This window comes from Beta vulgaris, chromosome 8 (assembly GCF_026745355.1).
Source record: "Beta vulgaris subsp. vulgaris cultivar EL10 chromosome 8, EL10.2, whole genome shotgun sequence".
NCBI lineage: Eukaryota > Viridiplantae > Streptophyta > Magnoliopsida > Caryophyllales > Amaranthaceae > Beta > Beta vulgaris.
Genome location: NC_079209.1, coordinates 29,919,369 through 29,936,143, shown reverse-complemented (window position 1 = coordinate 29,936,143; position 16,775 = coordinate 29,919,369). Strand labels below are relative to the sequence as shown.

At 34.4% G+C, this 16,775-nt stretch overlaps 1 long non-coding RNA gene and 1 pseudogene across 1 annotated transcript; one reads left to right on the top strand and one right to left on the bottom strand.

Annotated features, from left to right (window-relative positions):
• Positions 1-210: 210 nt before the first annotated feature.
• On the bottom strand, positions 211-5,863 carry LOC125492632 (uncharacterized). The gene is made up of 3 exons (XR_007269281.2): positions 5,325-5,863; positions 5,172-5,229; positions 211-410 (listed from the first exon to the last, which is right to left on the bottom strand). It is a non-coding gene; the product is annotated as an uncharacterized LOC125492632 (long non-coding RNA).
• On the top strand, positions 4,652-16,172 carry LOC104901215 (transcriptional repressor ILP1-like; annotated as a pseudogene).
• The last annotated feature ends 603 nt before the right edge of the window (positions 16,173-16,775 follow it).

The following is a 16,775-nucleotide window of genomic DNA, read 5'->3' as shown; positions in this document are numbered from 1 at the left end:
CTAAAATAACCAATAGAATTTATAATCAATACTCCAAATAAATTCGAGCAACTTTAAAATACTTTAAATTCCTTTTGATAATATTTAAAAGTTGTTTTTATCATTAAAATTTCAATTACTTATACTCCCTGACATAGTACTACTATACTTGTAATGCCCTGTAATTTATATAATTCTAATAAAAGAACATCAAATGCCAGTACCAGGATCGAACCAAATATTATGTCTTTGTTTATTATAGGATATAAAGAGTTTACAGGACATTACTGTCGTATTCCTAATAATAGAAATACAAGGCGAAAACAACCTAAAACATGATACTAATATTATAAAACATAAGTTAACAACATATAGTATATTAATCCTAAGTTTTTTTTTTCCTCACTCTTGCCCATTTTGAATACTGGTACCTGAAAACAAAACATTTTATAACAGTCAACCCGAAAGGGTCCAGTATATTCTCAATACCATGTAAAAACACCTTGCAGATAATTATATAAAATAAACAGTTATAATTGTATAACATGATCTGGTTTAGTTTGTCCGACAAATCTCGTGTGCACACCCCTTCAATGACGTACGTCACTCCGGATAATATTTTCAGGCCTTTAGCCTCTCCTTATACTTCCGTGTGCACACCCCTACAATGACGTACGTCACTCCGGATATAATTCATTCCTCCAACACAAACCACGAACCTCCATTTTATTTTAACATCTTTCCTCCACCACGAACCTCCATTTCATAATAACATCTTTTTCCTCCACCACGAACCTCCATTTTATTTGTCATAGTAACATCTTTACATAACTTCATTATTAGCACATATGATAATCTTTTTAGAATCACCTTTGTATATAAATCACAATGTGACAAATATCATTTGCATTATAACCACATTATTTGCTAATCACAATGTACCTTTATTATTAAGAAACTATTTTTCTACTAAAAAGATTAATATAACAGCACATTGTAGCAAAATAACATTAAAAAGGAGTATTCAAGAATGTACCTGATAATATCAATGATACCTAATATTGAACTTACTATGTTCCGTCCTCACACTCTCTCCCTTTGTTTAACTGTCTTGGATTTTCTTCTTTTGTTGTATCTCAATTTATGAGTGATGGCATTGTATTTATAGTGTTTGGAGGCAAAAATCAAATTGATTGCTAACGCCTACAATGTAGTAAAAAAGGTATTCTACGCTTATCATCCTAGATACAGTTTGACATTGCTTGGCAACCTACGTAACTTCTCAACTCATAATCATTAAAGAAGCCAAAAAGAGGTCGCCAAATGTCATAGAATCACCAAATCCGAAACCAACTAATATTGTATTTTGCATATTGTCTTACAATGGGTAGCGATTGTCCGTTCTTAGGTAAAGTCATTAGTGACGATTCTAAAGACTAAATAACGTTAGTCATTAGGTTAACCATTTATAAGTTTGGAGCATTCTAGGTTTATGTGGTACTTACTAAAAATCCTACTAGATATATCTATAAGCTCATAAACTAGTAATTGATAATTTTATTAATCTATGACCCTTAAAGTACTTTATAAACTATAATGTTAATATAAATGATATATGTATGCACATATAACTTTCCCTGAGCAAATGTATAAAACCAAGGAAACACATAACTTTACCTAAAATAATCATATAAACAACAAAATAACGTATATAAGATCTTAGGGACTAGTTTATCTTATACTAATACTTTAACCTTTTATCCTTTACTAATATATTTTTTCTGGTTATTACAATACTAGTCATTAAAATCCATAAAACTTCATTAATAACAATATATTCTAAAATTCCAACAATTTATAATTTATCAAAACTCCCTTTAAAGATACTTAAACATGCTTAAATTCATAAGTTTAATCAATTTCATAGTTTATAACATGCTACTATGATTTTCAAACTTTAACACCCTAAAATTACAGGCTGATAATTAAAATTCCAATTCAAACATAATAATCAAATCTGAATTTTTATTCTTTCAATACATAATTTATATAATCATAGATTCATCATTAAAATAGTAAATTAAAGCTTCTAATCATAATTAGTATTAAAATAAATCATCAAAACATAATCTTTAATTAAAACATGAGGAAAAAGAAAAATAGTCAAACCAACACAAGAAAGAAGAACAAAGGAAGAACGTCGGCATGAAGACAGCAACAGCGCAGCAGCCAAGTGGTCGGCAATGGTGGTGGTGGTGGTGGTGTGGAGTTGGGGAGTTTCTTGTTGAAGAAGAAAATGTTTCTTGGAAGAGAAGAAAAGAAAGGAGGAAAGAAGGGGAAAAATGTGTAGAGGGAGAAAGAAATAGAGCCGGTTCTTGTACGTGGGAGGAGCGAGAATTTTGTGCTGGTAAAATATTTGGGTTTAAAGGTATTTATAAGCATGCTTTCCTTTTGGGATTAGGAAAATACAATTGGATTTTAAGTAGGATTGAATGATGTATATGAATGATGATGATTTGAAATTCCTAACATCAGTAGAATTATTTTTCCTACTCCAATTAGTATTTGGGTTCCTTAAGCCCATTTTTGAACTCTTTTTTTTACAATCCAGATAGTATTATTCTCTCGTCCCTTTAATCTTAAATCACGTCTACATATATCTTTTAGCATATTATTGTTGCCAAAACTAAAACCAATCAAGGGATATAATTAAGGCATTTTAAGGCAATCATCACTAAGCAAATCTCTCCATATATTCTTATACTTGCAATATTCTTATCTTTAACATTTTTTTTAATTGTTTGAGTAAAAATCGAAAATCTATATAATTACCTGAAAATTAAGGTTGATTGCTAATAAAAATTGCCAAAATTAAGTTTGATTGAGAAATTCAAATCCTTATCACAAGTTATTTTTTTAGGAAGTCGTTTATTTTGGCCTTCATTATTTAGAGACTAGTACTATATATATGCAAGCGATGCGTGCGACAATATATTAATATTAATAGTAACATCAAAAACTGCTAGAAAACTAACTTCAGAATGAAATATTTATGGTGAATATTGATGAGCTTTATGATTTATTTTATTTGCATTGCTCTAGTGTAAAAGAGTAATGTTTTCCAGAAAGGACTATGTCGAGGTACGATATGCTATCTTATTTGGTAGATGATTCAATAACTCCTTTTAAAATGATCTAGGTTATATTTATTTATATAAAAATACATATATTTTATAGGCGTATTTTATGAGAAGTAGTTCAATTTTATTCCATTGCCTTTTTTTTTTTTTAATATTTTAGGCATACTATGTAAGTAGTGCTTCAATAAAAAAAAAATTAGAAATTGATATTATATGATGATTTATGTTTATTTTTTTATATATTCATTATTCTAACTGATCGTGAGCCCTAAAAAATTAAAAATGATATTCTCTAAGTTCCATAATTCTTTTATGGTTTGTTAATGCATGTTATTTGAAATTGTTATTGCAATTGGGAGTTTAAGTAGTAAGAGTTTCTGTGAATTTTTGCTTTTATAATCGTCTAAAAATTAATTTTTTCATCAATTTATTTTCATATGTGAGTTTCTTCTTTTTACACATTTTTATATATTTCTTTTTGGTAATGTAGAAATTTTCTTATTACCCATATTTGTAAATGAGGAAAAGATTAAGAAAATCTTTAATTTATTATTTTTTGTGAGATTAAGGATATATAGGTCTTTTTATAGGGGGACACGATATCTCATCCTTTGGCTTATATAATAGAGATAACGTATGTTTATAATTGCTTAATATTTACCTTAATTAACACCAATCAAAATAAGTAAATCGAATTTGAAATAAATTTCGAACAAAAATTTTAAACCAAAATATTTAATTGCCACGTGGACACTCAATTTGGGAGCTTTTACTTTATAGTGATCTAAAAGTGCTTGATGATTATGAATATGCTACGTATAACGTTGTATTTTGATTTAGATAATTATATAGATAACACAAATTTGTTGTATTTAATAACTTAGTATATTGAGAGTGAGGGTCACAAACACAATAGTTAAAATTTTTCTCTCAATTTCAAGAGGTCATAAGTTGGAGAATATTTATAGTATACCTGGGTGTATCATGCTCATGTTACACCCAATATTTTTTTGGAGCGAATGAGCAAAATGAGCGAATGCGCAAAATGAGCGAATGAGCAAAATGAGCGAATAAGCAAAATGAACAAATGAGCAAATGATTCTACTCATTTAAGAAAATGAGCAAATACTTTTATTACAAAAATGAGCAAATTAGTAAATGAGCAAAATGTCCATATGAACAAATTTGGTGTAAATTGAGCACCTGAAGTTCTAATTTATTACAAAAATATCTCTAAGGGGGCGTTTGGTTCATATTATGGTATGGGTTTGAAATCAGGAATAAAACCAAGGTGGTATGGGTTTGGAACTTGATACTTAATACCTTGTGTTTGGTTTCATTTATGAATGAAAAATCTTCTTTTATTTGATACCTAGAGGTAAGGTATGAGCCATACCCACCTCCCCCATGGGTTTCTAAACCCCATACCTTATGGGTCTGAGGTATGGGTTTAAAATTTAGAAATATGTTAAACAAATACTAGGTATGGGTTTTGTTCATTACAAACCCATACCTCATACCTAAAACTAGTGAACCAAACACCCCTTAAGTGTATCATGCTCATGGTACACCCGAGTGTACATGAGTGAACTCTCTCCGCACCGCCGGCGACCACCTTTACCCAGCAAAAATTCGCATACGGTCGCACTTGCTTCTTTTCATTTGGCTTATCTCTCGCACGGGCGCCGCACCCAAAAGCCGGACCCCTGACCCTGTTGTTGCCCCAACTATTCTTGAGTAGAGGTGTGTTCGATATTTTTTTAAATGGTTATTCTTCAATTTTTTTTTTTTTGTTTTTGTCCAATTTGTGTGGGTTTTTCTATGATTGTTGATCTGGGTTTGTTTATTTTTTTGAGGAAAAGCAAGATAAATGAAGAACTTTCTAAATTTTAGGGTTCAACTTGACTCGAATTGATATATTTGTGGGTGAGTATTACAACAAATATTAGGAAACCATTTATAATTGTATGTTTTTTCCGAATATTAATATCATTAGTTAGAATTGAGATATGAACACATTACACAGTAAAAGAATTAGAAACTAAGAATTACCTTTTGACTGTGATTTCCCTTGTCACTCCTCGTAGTTTGGTTTTCTAGTTGGAATATACTGAATAAAAAGCACAAGCACAGTGATAAATGTATGATAAAAGACTTATGATGAAGAACACAGCAAAACGCGAATGTTGCCTTGTTTTCAATTACCTGCTCTTGGCCTTTGAAAAGAGAAATTTTAGTAAATAGTCTTGCATATTTGTTGCTTCGAATTGCTTGCTTTTGGCCTTTGAAGAGGGGAGTTAGTCTTGAGATTTTGTTTGCAGATAATGGGAGGGAGAAGATGAAGAACGGAGAAGAATTCAAATGGAAGCAGGAAAAGTAGGAACAAGTTGAATCCTAGGTTGAACTGCCGTCTATGGTCATAATTTCTATGTTTTCTATTTATTAATAAAAACTGCCATTTAGTCTGGCGATTTTGTTTTAAATCTTTTTTTTATATCTCTATTCTATATGGGAAGAGGGGTAGGACACCAAAATATTAGAAACCCCATTTTACCCTCATTATATCTCTATTCTAACTATTTACTCTCATTAAAAAATTAAAAATTAAAAAAAATTACCTAATTAATTAAAAAATAAAAAAAAGACTAAAAAGAAAACCATCAACAATTCAAATATCCCTAATTTATTAGATATAATTTACAATTAATTTAATTTTCTACATCCCCTAAAAAAAATCTACGTATTTTCGCACGCATCGCGTGCATATAAAACTAGTGTTAAAAACTGCATTGCAGGTCTGGCTGTTTTATTTTGTTTTTAATTTTTCTTTTTATATGTTCAAAATTGCCATTTTAGTTGGGCAATGTTTTTTATTCTTTGGTGTCCCCCCTCTTCCCTTATTGAATAGAGATCAGTTTCTTAATTTATGAATGAGTTTTCCGTGATTATGTATGTTGTGCTTTGCTTTTTGATGCTGACTGTTGCTGACGGTGACCTTAATTGTGGCAGCTAATCTGAAAGGGTTATTATATGGCTATATTTGACATTTCAATGAGCTCTAGATCAAAAAACTCCGTCGTCGAGCGGGCGATGATGAGAATGAAGAGAGTGAAGCTAATGGTAGCGGAGTTCCATCTAAAGCTTCGACAAAGCCATCTTTTGGTAAAACTACAGCAGTTGACAAACCAAAGAAAAGCCACCAGAAGCTTTTAAGTTTTGCTGCAGATGAAGATAATGAGACCCCATTTTCTCGTCCGCTTAAAACTTCTGCATCTCGTCCCTCCAAGTCGACTTCTTCTCATAAGATTACATCCATCAAGGACCGTCTTGGGTCTTCCACTTGTTCAGTTACCTCTAATGTTCAACCTCAAGCTGGTCAATACACAAAAGAAGCCCTCCTTGAACTTCAAAAGAACACTAAAACCCTTGCTAGCTCGAGGCCAAGGCTACTAACATCAGATACACAACCTAGTTCAACCTCAGAGCCTGTTATTGTTCTGAAGGGTCTTGTCAAGCCAGTTGGGGAAACTGGAAAAGATGGTAACGAGATGAATGAAGACAAAACTTCAAGGGATGAAGATACCTCTTATTTGAAGAGGGAGAAGGATGATGCTGAGAGGAGGATTGGTTTGATGGGTATTGGGAAGGGAGAAGTTGATCAAGCAACAATAAATGCTATTCGAGCAGAGAGGGAGAGACTTCGGCTGTCACGGGCTGCAGCTCCAGATTTTATATCATTGGATGCAGGAAGTAATCATGGAGAAGCAGAGGGGTTAAGTGATGAGGAGCCCGAGTTCCAAACACGAATTGCTATGCTTGGTGAAAAGATAGATGGTCCTAAAAAGGGTGTGTTTGAGGATATTGATGAGAGGCCAATGCGGATCGGGCAGTTGAACATGGACGATGATGAAGATGAGGAAGAGAGAAAATGGGAAGAAGAGCAATTTAGGAAAGGTCTGGGCAAGAGAATGGATGAAGGACCTTCTGCAGTAAGTCGAAATGCATCAGCAGTTCAATCTGTTCAACCTCAAAGTTATATGTACACAGCACCAACCTCTTATTCATCTGTTTCCCATGACCCTGCTGGCCCACCCAGTATTGGAGGGGGAATTGGGTGGCGTACAGGGTGTTGGGACTATGTCCATATCTCAGCAGGCTAAAATTACCAGACAGGCTTTCCAAGATAACTTGAAGAGACTTAAGGTATGTGTGTGTCTTTGGTTCCTTATGTTATTTTTGGAAGAGAAACTAGATCCTCTAGAAGGGTGACAATGTGTAGAATGATTTTGTTTTGTGCTTTCTTACTTTTAGTAGAGTTTACCCTTTTCATTTTTTTTAGATATGATGGCAACACCGTAGCTAAGTGTAGATCAACCCATGTTCATTAATTTTCCTCTTGGATAATTGTTGAAATTTGAAAATGATTGCTTAAATGGTAATTATATATTTCTTTGCCAGGTAAAGAGTAACATCCACTCTCCCAATGAGTATGTTCACCATCAGCTCATTGGAAGAATTATGATATTTTATTGAGATTTTGATGTTGTCCTTATGTCTTTTATGATGAAGTGATTGATGTGAAACATGATTAGATCGTTCCAAACTTTGTCAGAATTATGATGATATCAGAGATTAGGAGGTGATTTCTCTGTTGTTACTTGGACAAGAGCACTAGTTAATGCTACTGCTGTCCTCATGATGGCCATATGCAAGTTATTTATTGATTTTTTCTACTTCATCTAGTCGTGATTTCCGTTCTCCCTGCTTTCCTCTCAGGAAACTCATGGAAAAACCAGGACCTCATTGGATCGTGTTGATGAAAGTTTAACTGCGTCATTGATGAATATCACCGTGCTTGAGAAGTCTTCATGTGATGCTGGGGAGAAGTATATCTTCATGCAAAGGCTCCGTGACTTTGTTTCTGTTATATGTGACTTTTTGCAGGTAAGTATATCTTCATGCAAAGGCTTTGTGACTTTGTTTCTGTTATATGTGACTATTTGCAGGTAGTATTATATACTCTAGTATTAATTTGTCAACTTAAGATTCTTTTCAAACTGCAAATGTGTACTTGGGAAGGAAGGAGAACTATGTTGTTGGACGTTCAATTAGAACATTTTCCAAGAATAAGTATCGTAGTCTCAAATACATATATATATATAAACACTATATTCTACGGTCATGATCCGATGAGAACGGGCCCTTATGTGAGAACAAATTTATGTTTAGAACATACGTAATACTTTTTTGAACACATCCAATACTTTTGTGAACATACTTATCTTTTTGCTTTTAGAACATATGCAACACTTTTTAGAATAATAACTTATAAAGCATATGCTATGATTTTTAGAACATGAACACATCTTTTTACATAAGAACCTAATCAAGCCATATACATATATTGATATATACATGTTCTAAATTACAAGCTTATGTCCTAAATTATTTGAAGTATGTTCTAAAATATTTTAAGTGTGTTCTAAATTATTTCAAGTATGTTCTTAATTATCTTTAACATGTTCTAAATTATTTCAAGTATGTTCTAAATTATTTTTAACATTTTCTAAATAATTTCAAGTATGTTATAAATGATTACAAGTACATTCTAAATTAATTCCAATAAAATTTTAGAACATGCATACCAATTTTTAGAACATATACACTATTTTTCAGTTCGTGTATGATATTTAAGAACATATGTAATACTACATATCTAAAATCACAATACAAGGCAAACTCATCTTATCTCATCTCAACACAACTTTAAATTGTAACCACCATATAATGATCAAAATCATGTATCATCAACACAACAATACATATTTTTTTTTAAACACAAAGTAAATCATTCGATTTATTAACAACAAAGTTAGACTAAAAATCCAAAAAATTATCAACTAAAATTAGTCAAGAAAACTCGCTCATCATAATGATCAACTTAATTACTTCATCCAAAACAAAGGCTAATTAAGAGAACACTCTAATTAAACCCATACTCCTATACCTTTGATCGACGCTTTCCGCCAGCAATCGAACGAGTTATCTTCTCCAATCAACTTTTTTTGCCAACTTTTGTAGAAATTTTGCCATTAATTGAGATGAGCAAGTTTGCCATGAGGATGGTGATTTTAGGTGTCAAGTTTGCTGTAAGACAATGATGTGGCAGAAGGTATGAATCGCTGACGTCAAAGATGAGCAAGAAGCGGTAGCAAATTTTTAGAACATGAATTTCCAAAGTTTAGAACATGAAATAACAAATTTTAGAACATGAAATAACAAATTTTAGAACATGAAATACAAAACTTTAGAACATGAAGTTCAAAATAAAATCGAATTTTAGAAATTTCAATGAAGAATTTGTTAAACTTGGTAAGAACCTCTGTTGAATTCATTTAACTATGTTGATTTATATATAAAAAACTTTATTGAATATTATTTTGAGATGGAGTTTATTTGAGGAGGAGAATGGGTATTCTTGAGTAATAAAAATGGTGATCTTGAGAAAAGAGAACAAACATGAATTGATTCCAAATAAGTTGAATCTTTTATGAATAATTTTGTTGCACTTGTGAAGAACTTACTTGAAGTTGAACTTAGAGCTTCAACTAAGTCTACTTGAGGAAAGAAAATGGGTATTCTTGATGAGAGAAAATTAGTCTTCTAGAGGAGAGAGTAACGAAATAAACTTGTAGTTAATGAATGCGAGTTAAATAGATTGAATTTCAAAAAAATGTAATGAAGAATTTAGTAAAAATTTGTAAAGAACTTGGTTGAAATTGAGTTTGAAACTATAATGGAGTCTTTTTGAGAAAAATATATAATTTAGAACATATCACTTAATTCATAGAACATTGGATCTGTTTTCACATAAAAAAGGGTTTCCACATAAAGGAGGTATTCCCTTCCTGAGATTGTGACTTCAGTTGTCAATATTGGAGTAGTGAATAGTTACTACTGATTTATGCAGCTGTTGCAGTGGTATGATAAAGGGAGGGAGCAGTATTTGGGTCTCCTCTTACCTGTTTGGGGTGTTATATATGTTCTGGTAAAAGCTTTTCCATGATGTCTAAACTCAACAGATTGCAATCTCCAGTTTGCTCCTTGCTGATAATACTTTGATGTTTCGTAAACCTGAAGAGAGACTAAGACACTGTGTTTGGCATTCCAAGACTTTCAATGTGTATCATCTAAAATGGGCACATAGTAGGAAGGAGTCTCATTTGTCCTGTCTTATGAGTTGCAAAAAAGAAATCACTATATTAGCCTGGTTTGCAGAGAAATTTGAGGAGACAGCATAGGCCTTGCTAGCTAAAGTAATATCTTGGATGTTGGATCCGGTGAATCTCTTAAATGATCCGAACTAATTTTTCACTCATGCAACTAATAAACGCATCTCATAAGGCCTTTTTCTAAACCTAAAAGACAGATGAGAATTGAAAGTATGTTGTTATTTGTTTGGAATATCTGCCATTTGCATATGATTGAATGGGATGTTATGATATGATATCTTCGCTCGGTGGTTCATGAGATTTATACTAATCTTCTTCCTGTGATCCTGTATACCTTGGAAAGCTTATTTCTTTTTTTTGCAACACCTTGCCAAGCATTTTAATGACTTTTTTGGTATGTACTCAGTCCTCACATGGAATATGACCATGCCAGGTGGTTTGGGCAGATAGTGGTGTAATTGGCTATAGGTTTTTGTTTCCTATGGAGTATGCTTGTTCTAATTCTGGTTAGCGGGAGCAAACATGCCAAAATAGGAAGAAAGTGCATTGTGTGCATGCGTTTGGGGGGGTAGTGGGAGCCGCTTTCTGTTATCTTTCTTTCTAAACGAATTTGGTTGCTTGGAAGAGAAATGGAACTTTTGTGTCGTGGAAGAGTCCTAAGTCCTAGCTCCTAGCTCCCAAGTTATTATCCCCCCTGCTACTATCTCATGCCCATTACAAGTTGGGAGCAGGCTAAATGTTGTTGGCACCTAGATTGTGAGCCTAACACCTGTGTACTTCCGACAATTGGCTGTGTATCTCTGCCTGAAACTGATGTGATGCCAAGCCATGAAATAGAATAAGGGGTGGAAGGGGGTAAATACACACCTAAACAATTGGTGAACCTCTTATTCAAATTTAGTGCTCTCTGAATAGTGCACCAGGATTTTCATTATCCTATTCTCTGTTTTTTCTATATATATGAAAATGGCCGCGGTTGGGGAGATGGAGAGTTTCTTTCTCTTCTTTTCTCTTTGGAAAAGTAGAGGAGGTCATTTGGTAAAGGGAGGAGGTCATTTGGAAAAGGAATGGAAGTTGAGTGTCCTGGGAACATACTTGAGTCCTAGCACGCAAGTTGTGTGCCCTGGTGCTACCCCCCTTCCTTTGCAAGTTCAGATCATGCTAACTATTGTTGTACCTTGATTATGAGCCTAGCACTTGCTAACTGGCCTTTGCAGTAAATTTTGCCTATAATGGAGGAGGAGAAACAAAACAAACCTAAAGATTTACTATATAGGAGAAAGTTTTTTCATAATATACGGGCCATGGATGTTTTTATCTTGTCTTTTATAAAAAGGCCCAAGAGCCTTAATTTTTTAGCTCCTAAAAATGTGTGTTTTTGTCCATTGTTGTAGCTAGGGCTGCTTGTGTTCGTTTAAGTTTAGTCGAGTTCGAGCCGAGCTTGAAGCTTACCGAGCCGAACTTTGTTCGAGTCGAGCTTTGCCAAATGTTAAACGAGCCGAGCTCGAACTGTTCACAAACAAACTTGTCTTTTTACCACCCTGTTTTTTTACATGTATAATTTGTTTTTCCTTTTTAATATTTGATTTTTGTAGGTTTTCTTTTATATAAAGGAACTATTTACTTATTATTTTGTGATATCTAGGTTAATATATTTATCATTTATGTATATATATAAATATATTATTTTTCTATATAAAAGAATAATTGAGCTCGTTCACGAGCTCTTGAGCCAAGCTTTGCATAGCTCATCTCGGCTCGTAAAAGCCTCGAGCCGAGTTCAAAACCGAGATGAGTTTTGACGGAGCTTTGATCAAGCTTTGACCGAGCCGATCCCGAACTTTTCACGAACAGATTAGGCTCATCATCACCCCTAGTTGCAGCTGTAATTTGCACTTAGAACACTTATAGTTAACTCTTTAATGATACCCTTCTGATGCCGAAGGCTACTTCTATTTTTGATTTCCATCCTGAAGTAATCTTATTGATAATGTCTCGAGTTCATCAAAGTGAATCCTGTATTTCTTGGAAGTTTTGCCTTGGACAAAGGCTTAATTGCTACTGTTGAAACTTTGAACTGTCTTTTTCCTTGTTATGTTCATGATATAGACAGGGAGTCTGGTCTAAGAATAAGTCAACCTTCCCTTTGAGAACCATGGTTTTACTGTTTCCTTGTTTCTAGGAATTAATTGCGACACATTGTTTTTATTAGTTTTATGTATTCTGTCTCATTGTAACTGTCTTAGCCTCTTAGGAGAAGAAGCTTGCATCCAGAGACTGCAGTTACTACATGTCTCCCTAGTCTCGCATTGTCAAGGAGACATAAACATCCAGCTATATGCAAAAGCGTATTGAAGTAACTAAGGGCCTATTCTCTTCACCTTTATTTTTTCTCAAGTTTGAGAACTTTTCCTATTTTTTCTGTACTTTTCTTATTTTTTCTGATCTTTTTATACATTTTTCTGAACTTTTCTTAACTCTTCTTATTTTTTTCTGAACTTTTTGTATTTTTTTTTTTTTTTTTTTGTATTTTTTCTGAAAACAAGCAAAAATAAAGTGAAAAGGAACAGGCCCCAAGCATCAAGATTGTTTGAGACAAAGCAAAACAAATACTGTCATAGCTGGACTGCAGGAGTATTGTATATTGGTTGGGAGTGTTGCTAATAGCAGGATTCAAGTGTGGGTTCTAATAGGATACTGGAGATCTAGAAGCCAAATATGTTAACTGAGCTTGCGTTATCCCTTTTGTTAATTTCTTTTTTTTTGCCCACCAAGCTATTGACTGCTTCTTAATCGTCTTTTCTTGCTTCTCTAGCATCAATACACTATTTTCTCCTAAGTTCTCACTATTGTGATGATATCAATGCATTTTAGCTAATGTTATTTTAACTTGTTCAGCATAAAGCTCCTTACATAGAGGAACTTGAAGAACATATGCAACAACTCCACAAAAAACGTGCTTTGGTCGTCTTTGAAAGGCGAGCTGCTGATAATGACGAGGAGATGGCAGAAGTACAAGCAGCTCTAGATGCAGCTATGTCAGTTTTGGAAAGAGGTGGTGGCAATGCTCCTATAATTGCCGCCGCCACTAGTGCAGCTCAGGCAGCAGCTGCTGCCATCAAGCAACAAAAAAGCTGTCCTGTGAAGCTTGATGAATTTGGTAGAGATGAAAATCTTCAGAAACGTATGGATATGGCTAGGAGGTCTGATGCTAGACAGCGTAGGAGATTTCGTTTGTTAGCTAAGAGAATGTCGTATGTTGGAAATGACTACTCCTATCCGAGGATGGAAGGTGAATCTAGCACTGATGAGAGTGACAATGAGAGTGAAGCTTATGAGTCAAATCGTGATTTGTTACTTCAGACAGCTGCAGAAGTCTTCAGTGACGCAGCTGAGGAGTATTCCCAACTTTCTTCAGTCAAAGAGAGATTTGAAAGATGGAAGAGATTATACTTGGATGGTTATCGTGATGCTTATATGTCATTGAGCATCCCATCTATTTTCTCTCCGTATGTGAGATTAGAGCTTCTAAAGTGGGACCCTCTACGTGAAGATGTTGACTTTTATGACATGAGATGGTATGTAAGTACCCACTTTTTGCTGGCTGATTGCGGTATCGGTAAATTTTGAAATTGTATTCTTGTCGAGCCATTTATTGGTTGATATTTGAAGGTTTTAATTTCCCCCTGCTTTTTTGCTCATGTAAATTTGTCCTTGTTTCTTATTATTGTATTATTGTATTCCTGCAGGCATTCCCTGCTCTTTGATTATGGTGTTCCAGAAGATGGAAGCGACTTTAGTCCTGGTGATGCAGACGCTGATCTTGTTCCTGGATTAGTGGAAAAGGTTGCACTTCCCATATTGCATCATGACATAGCGCATTGTTGGGATATGCTTAGTAGCAGAGAGTCAAAGAATGCAGTATCGGCGACAACCTTAATCATTAATTATGTTCCTGCCTCAAGTGAAGGTCTCAAGGAACTGATAGCTTCAATTCGTACTCGGCTAGCTGAAGCAGTTGTTAATCTTGTGGTATTTTGCTAAGTCTGCACAAAAGTTTGGGTGCGAATGCTATGTGTAAGTTACTCTGAATTGAGGTGTTTACATATTCTGGTGGTGTTATATAGGTCCCTGTGTGGAGTCCAGTTGCTATGAAGGCTGTACCAAATGCTGCAAGAGTTGCAGCATATCGATTTGGTGTGGCAGTTCGACTGATGAGGAACATCTGCATGTGGAAAGATATACTTGCTTTGCCAGTTTTGGAGAAGCTTGTGCTTGATGAACTTTTGGCTGGAAAAGTACTTCCTCATGTTCAGAACCTTATTCCTGATATTCATGATGCAATAACAAGAACTGAGAGGATAATTGCTTCAGTAAATGGCGTGTGGTCTGGTGCAAGTGTCACAGCTGCACGCAGGTAACATTTTGGACCATAAGTCTTGTTTTATTTCTGTTGTGTCCTTGGATGCAGATGTTCCTCCTCTCCTACCCCATGTCTCATCCTCTTCCCTCTATAATTGCTAATAAAACAAATCAAGCCAATGAAACATAAGGTGCATACAACACTCAATCGCTTTCACTCGTGTTTCCTCTATCCTACTCCCATGCTTCACTCACAAAAGAAATAGAATCCAATGGAAATTTTTTCACTTCTATCTATAAAAACCAGAAAATTATTTACTGGAGTGGGCTAACAGTACGCTACTAGGCTTATAAATTTGTCAGTTACAAGCTAAGTTAAAACTGCGATTACAAGTCAATTTCATAGGTCCTAAATCGTTTAGGATTATGACTCGCAGAATGACCAAGTAAATTTGGAAATAGAAGTCCAAAATACAGCCAATATCGCTCAAACAGTGTTGTGACCTGCACAGAATCATCTATAAAATTGTTATAGATATTGTTACGTTATTCGTTTTGGGTCTTTTGTAGGTTTGTTGGTGTGAGGTGGTTTCTAGTGAAACTAAGGGGTATTGGGGAAAGAGGGGGGGGGGGGGGTTACTGGGGAGGCTGCATGGTATTTGGTAGGTGAAGTGCTGTTATTTGTGGGTCGGTCTGTTGGGGTGCGTCCTGCGGGGAGGGGAGAGAATAGGGAGTGGGAGGAGAGATGAATGGGTAAAGGGGATAGGGGAGTTAAATAAGTGTGGTTGCAGAAATCAATATTAACCAGGTGACACTTAGTAAAAGTAAGGCAGCAGGTGGAAAGCCATAATTATACTAAGCTAGTCTCTAGAAATGAAACTACATTCAAGGTGTTCTTTGTTTCATGTCATTGAAGCATGATTATTGTTGTTCATTGAAGAGGGTTGTACGGATATTAGTATGTCTGATTTCAGATACCTGGTCTTTTCATATTGATTTTATTTGTCATGCAGTCACAAGTTGCAGCCACTGGTTGATTACGTACTGATGCTTGGAAAGACTTTGGAAAAGAAGCAGGCATCAGGACTGCCTGAGAATGAAACTAGTGGCCTTGCCCGTCGTCTGAAGAAGATCTAGTTGACCTGAACGAGTATGATGAGGCCAGGGCGATATTAAGAACTTTTCACCTCAAGGAAGCTCTATGATCTTGTCTTTCTATATCTAGGCTCCTTTTTTTTTTCCTTCAGAATTTTGAGATATGCATGAATATATGTTCTCCGTTGTTATATTTTACATAGCCAGTTCATGAGGTTATACAGTATTAGCTGATACAGGAGGTTTCCTTGCAACCCCAGTTAGAGTAGCGATACTGTTAGTAAATGTTTCAGATTGTTTGAATTGATTGTCTCCTCCTAAAATCATGTCAAGTAGTTTGCTTGCATGTATTATGTGTTGAAAACATTGATCTTGAAAAATCTTGAAATAATGTAGTTTAGAGAAAACATTGGAAAGATTCTAATAGAAGGAAATCTAGAAACATCTATGATCTACCTAAAACTATCTAGTTCATAGAAGTAGGAAGAGTATGTTGTTTAGCATGCTATAAATACAAGTGATGTTATCAAGAAGTTGGTGGAAGAAAAAAGAGTGGTCTACCAAGGGGTGAGACATGAGCTTACCATACATAAAAGTGGAGAGATATGTGGGATTTGAACTCATATATAGAATGTATATGGGTAATTTTTATAAGATGTAGAACAAGTGTTTCACCCTGTTCAATTTTTTGATGTAATCAATATTTTGCATTTTATGAAATTGTAAGATCTATTTTCCGGTCCAATGTGCGCCTTCTAATTTCTATTATGGCATTAAAGCCGGAAAGTGATTACGATGAAATTGAAGACCGGATACTTGGGAGATGAAGGATTACAAGAAACTATGGAACATGGCAAGAGAAAAAAGAGGTAAGTAATTCAAATTTTGCTAAGGACAACAACAAAGAAGAGAAAACTGAACTATAAGAAGAAATTTGTGGAGAAAATAAAAGTTCAGAAAAAAAAAC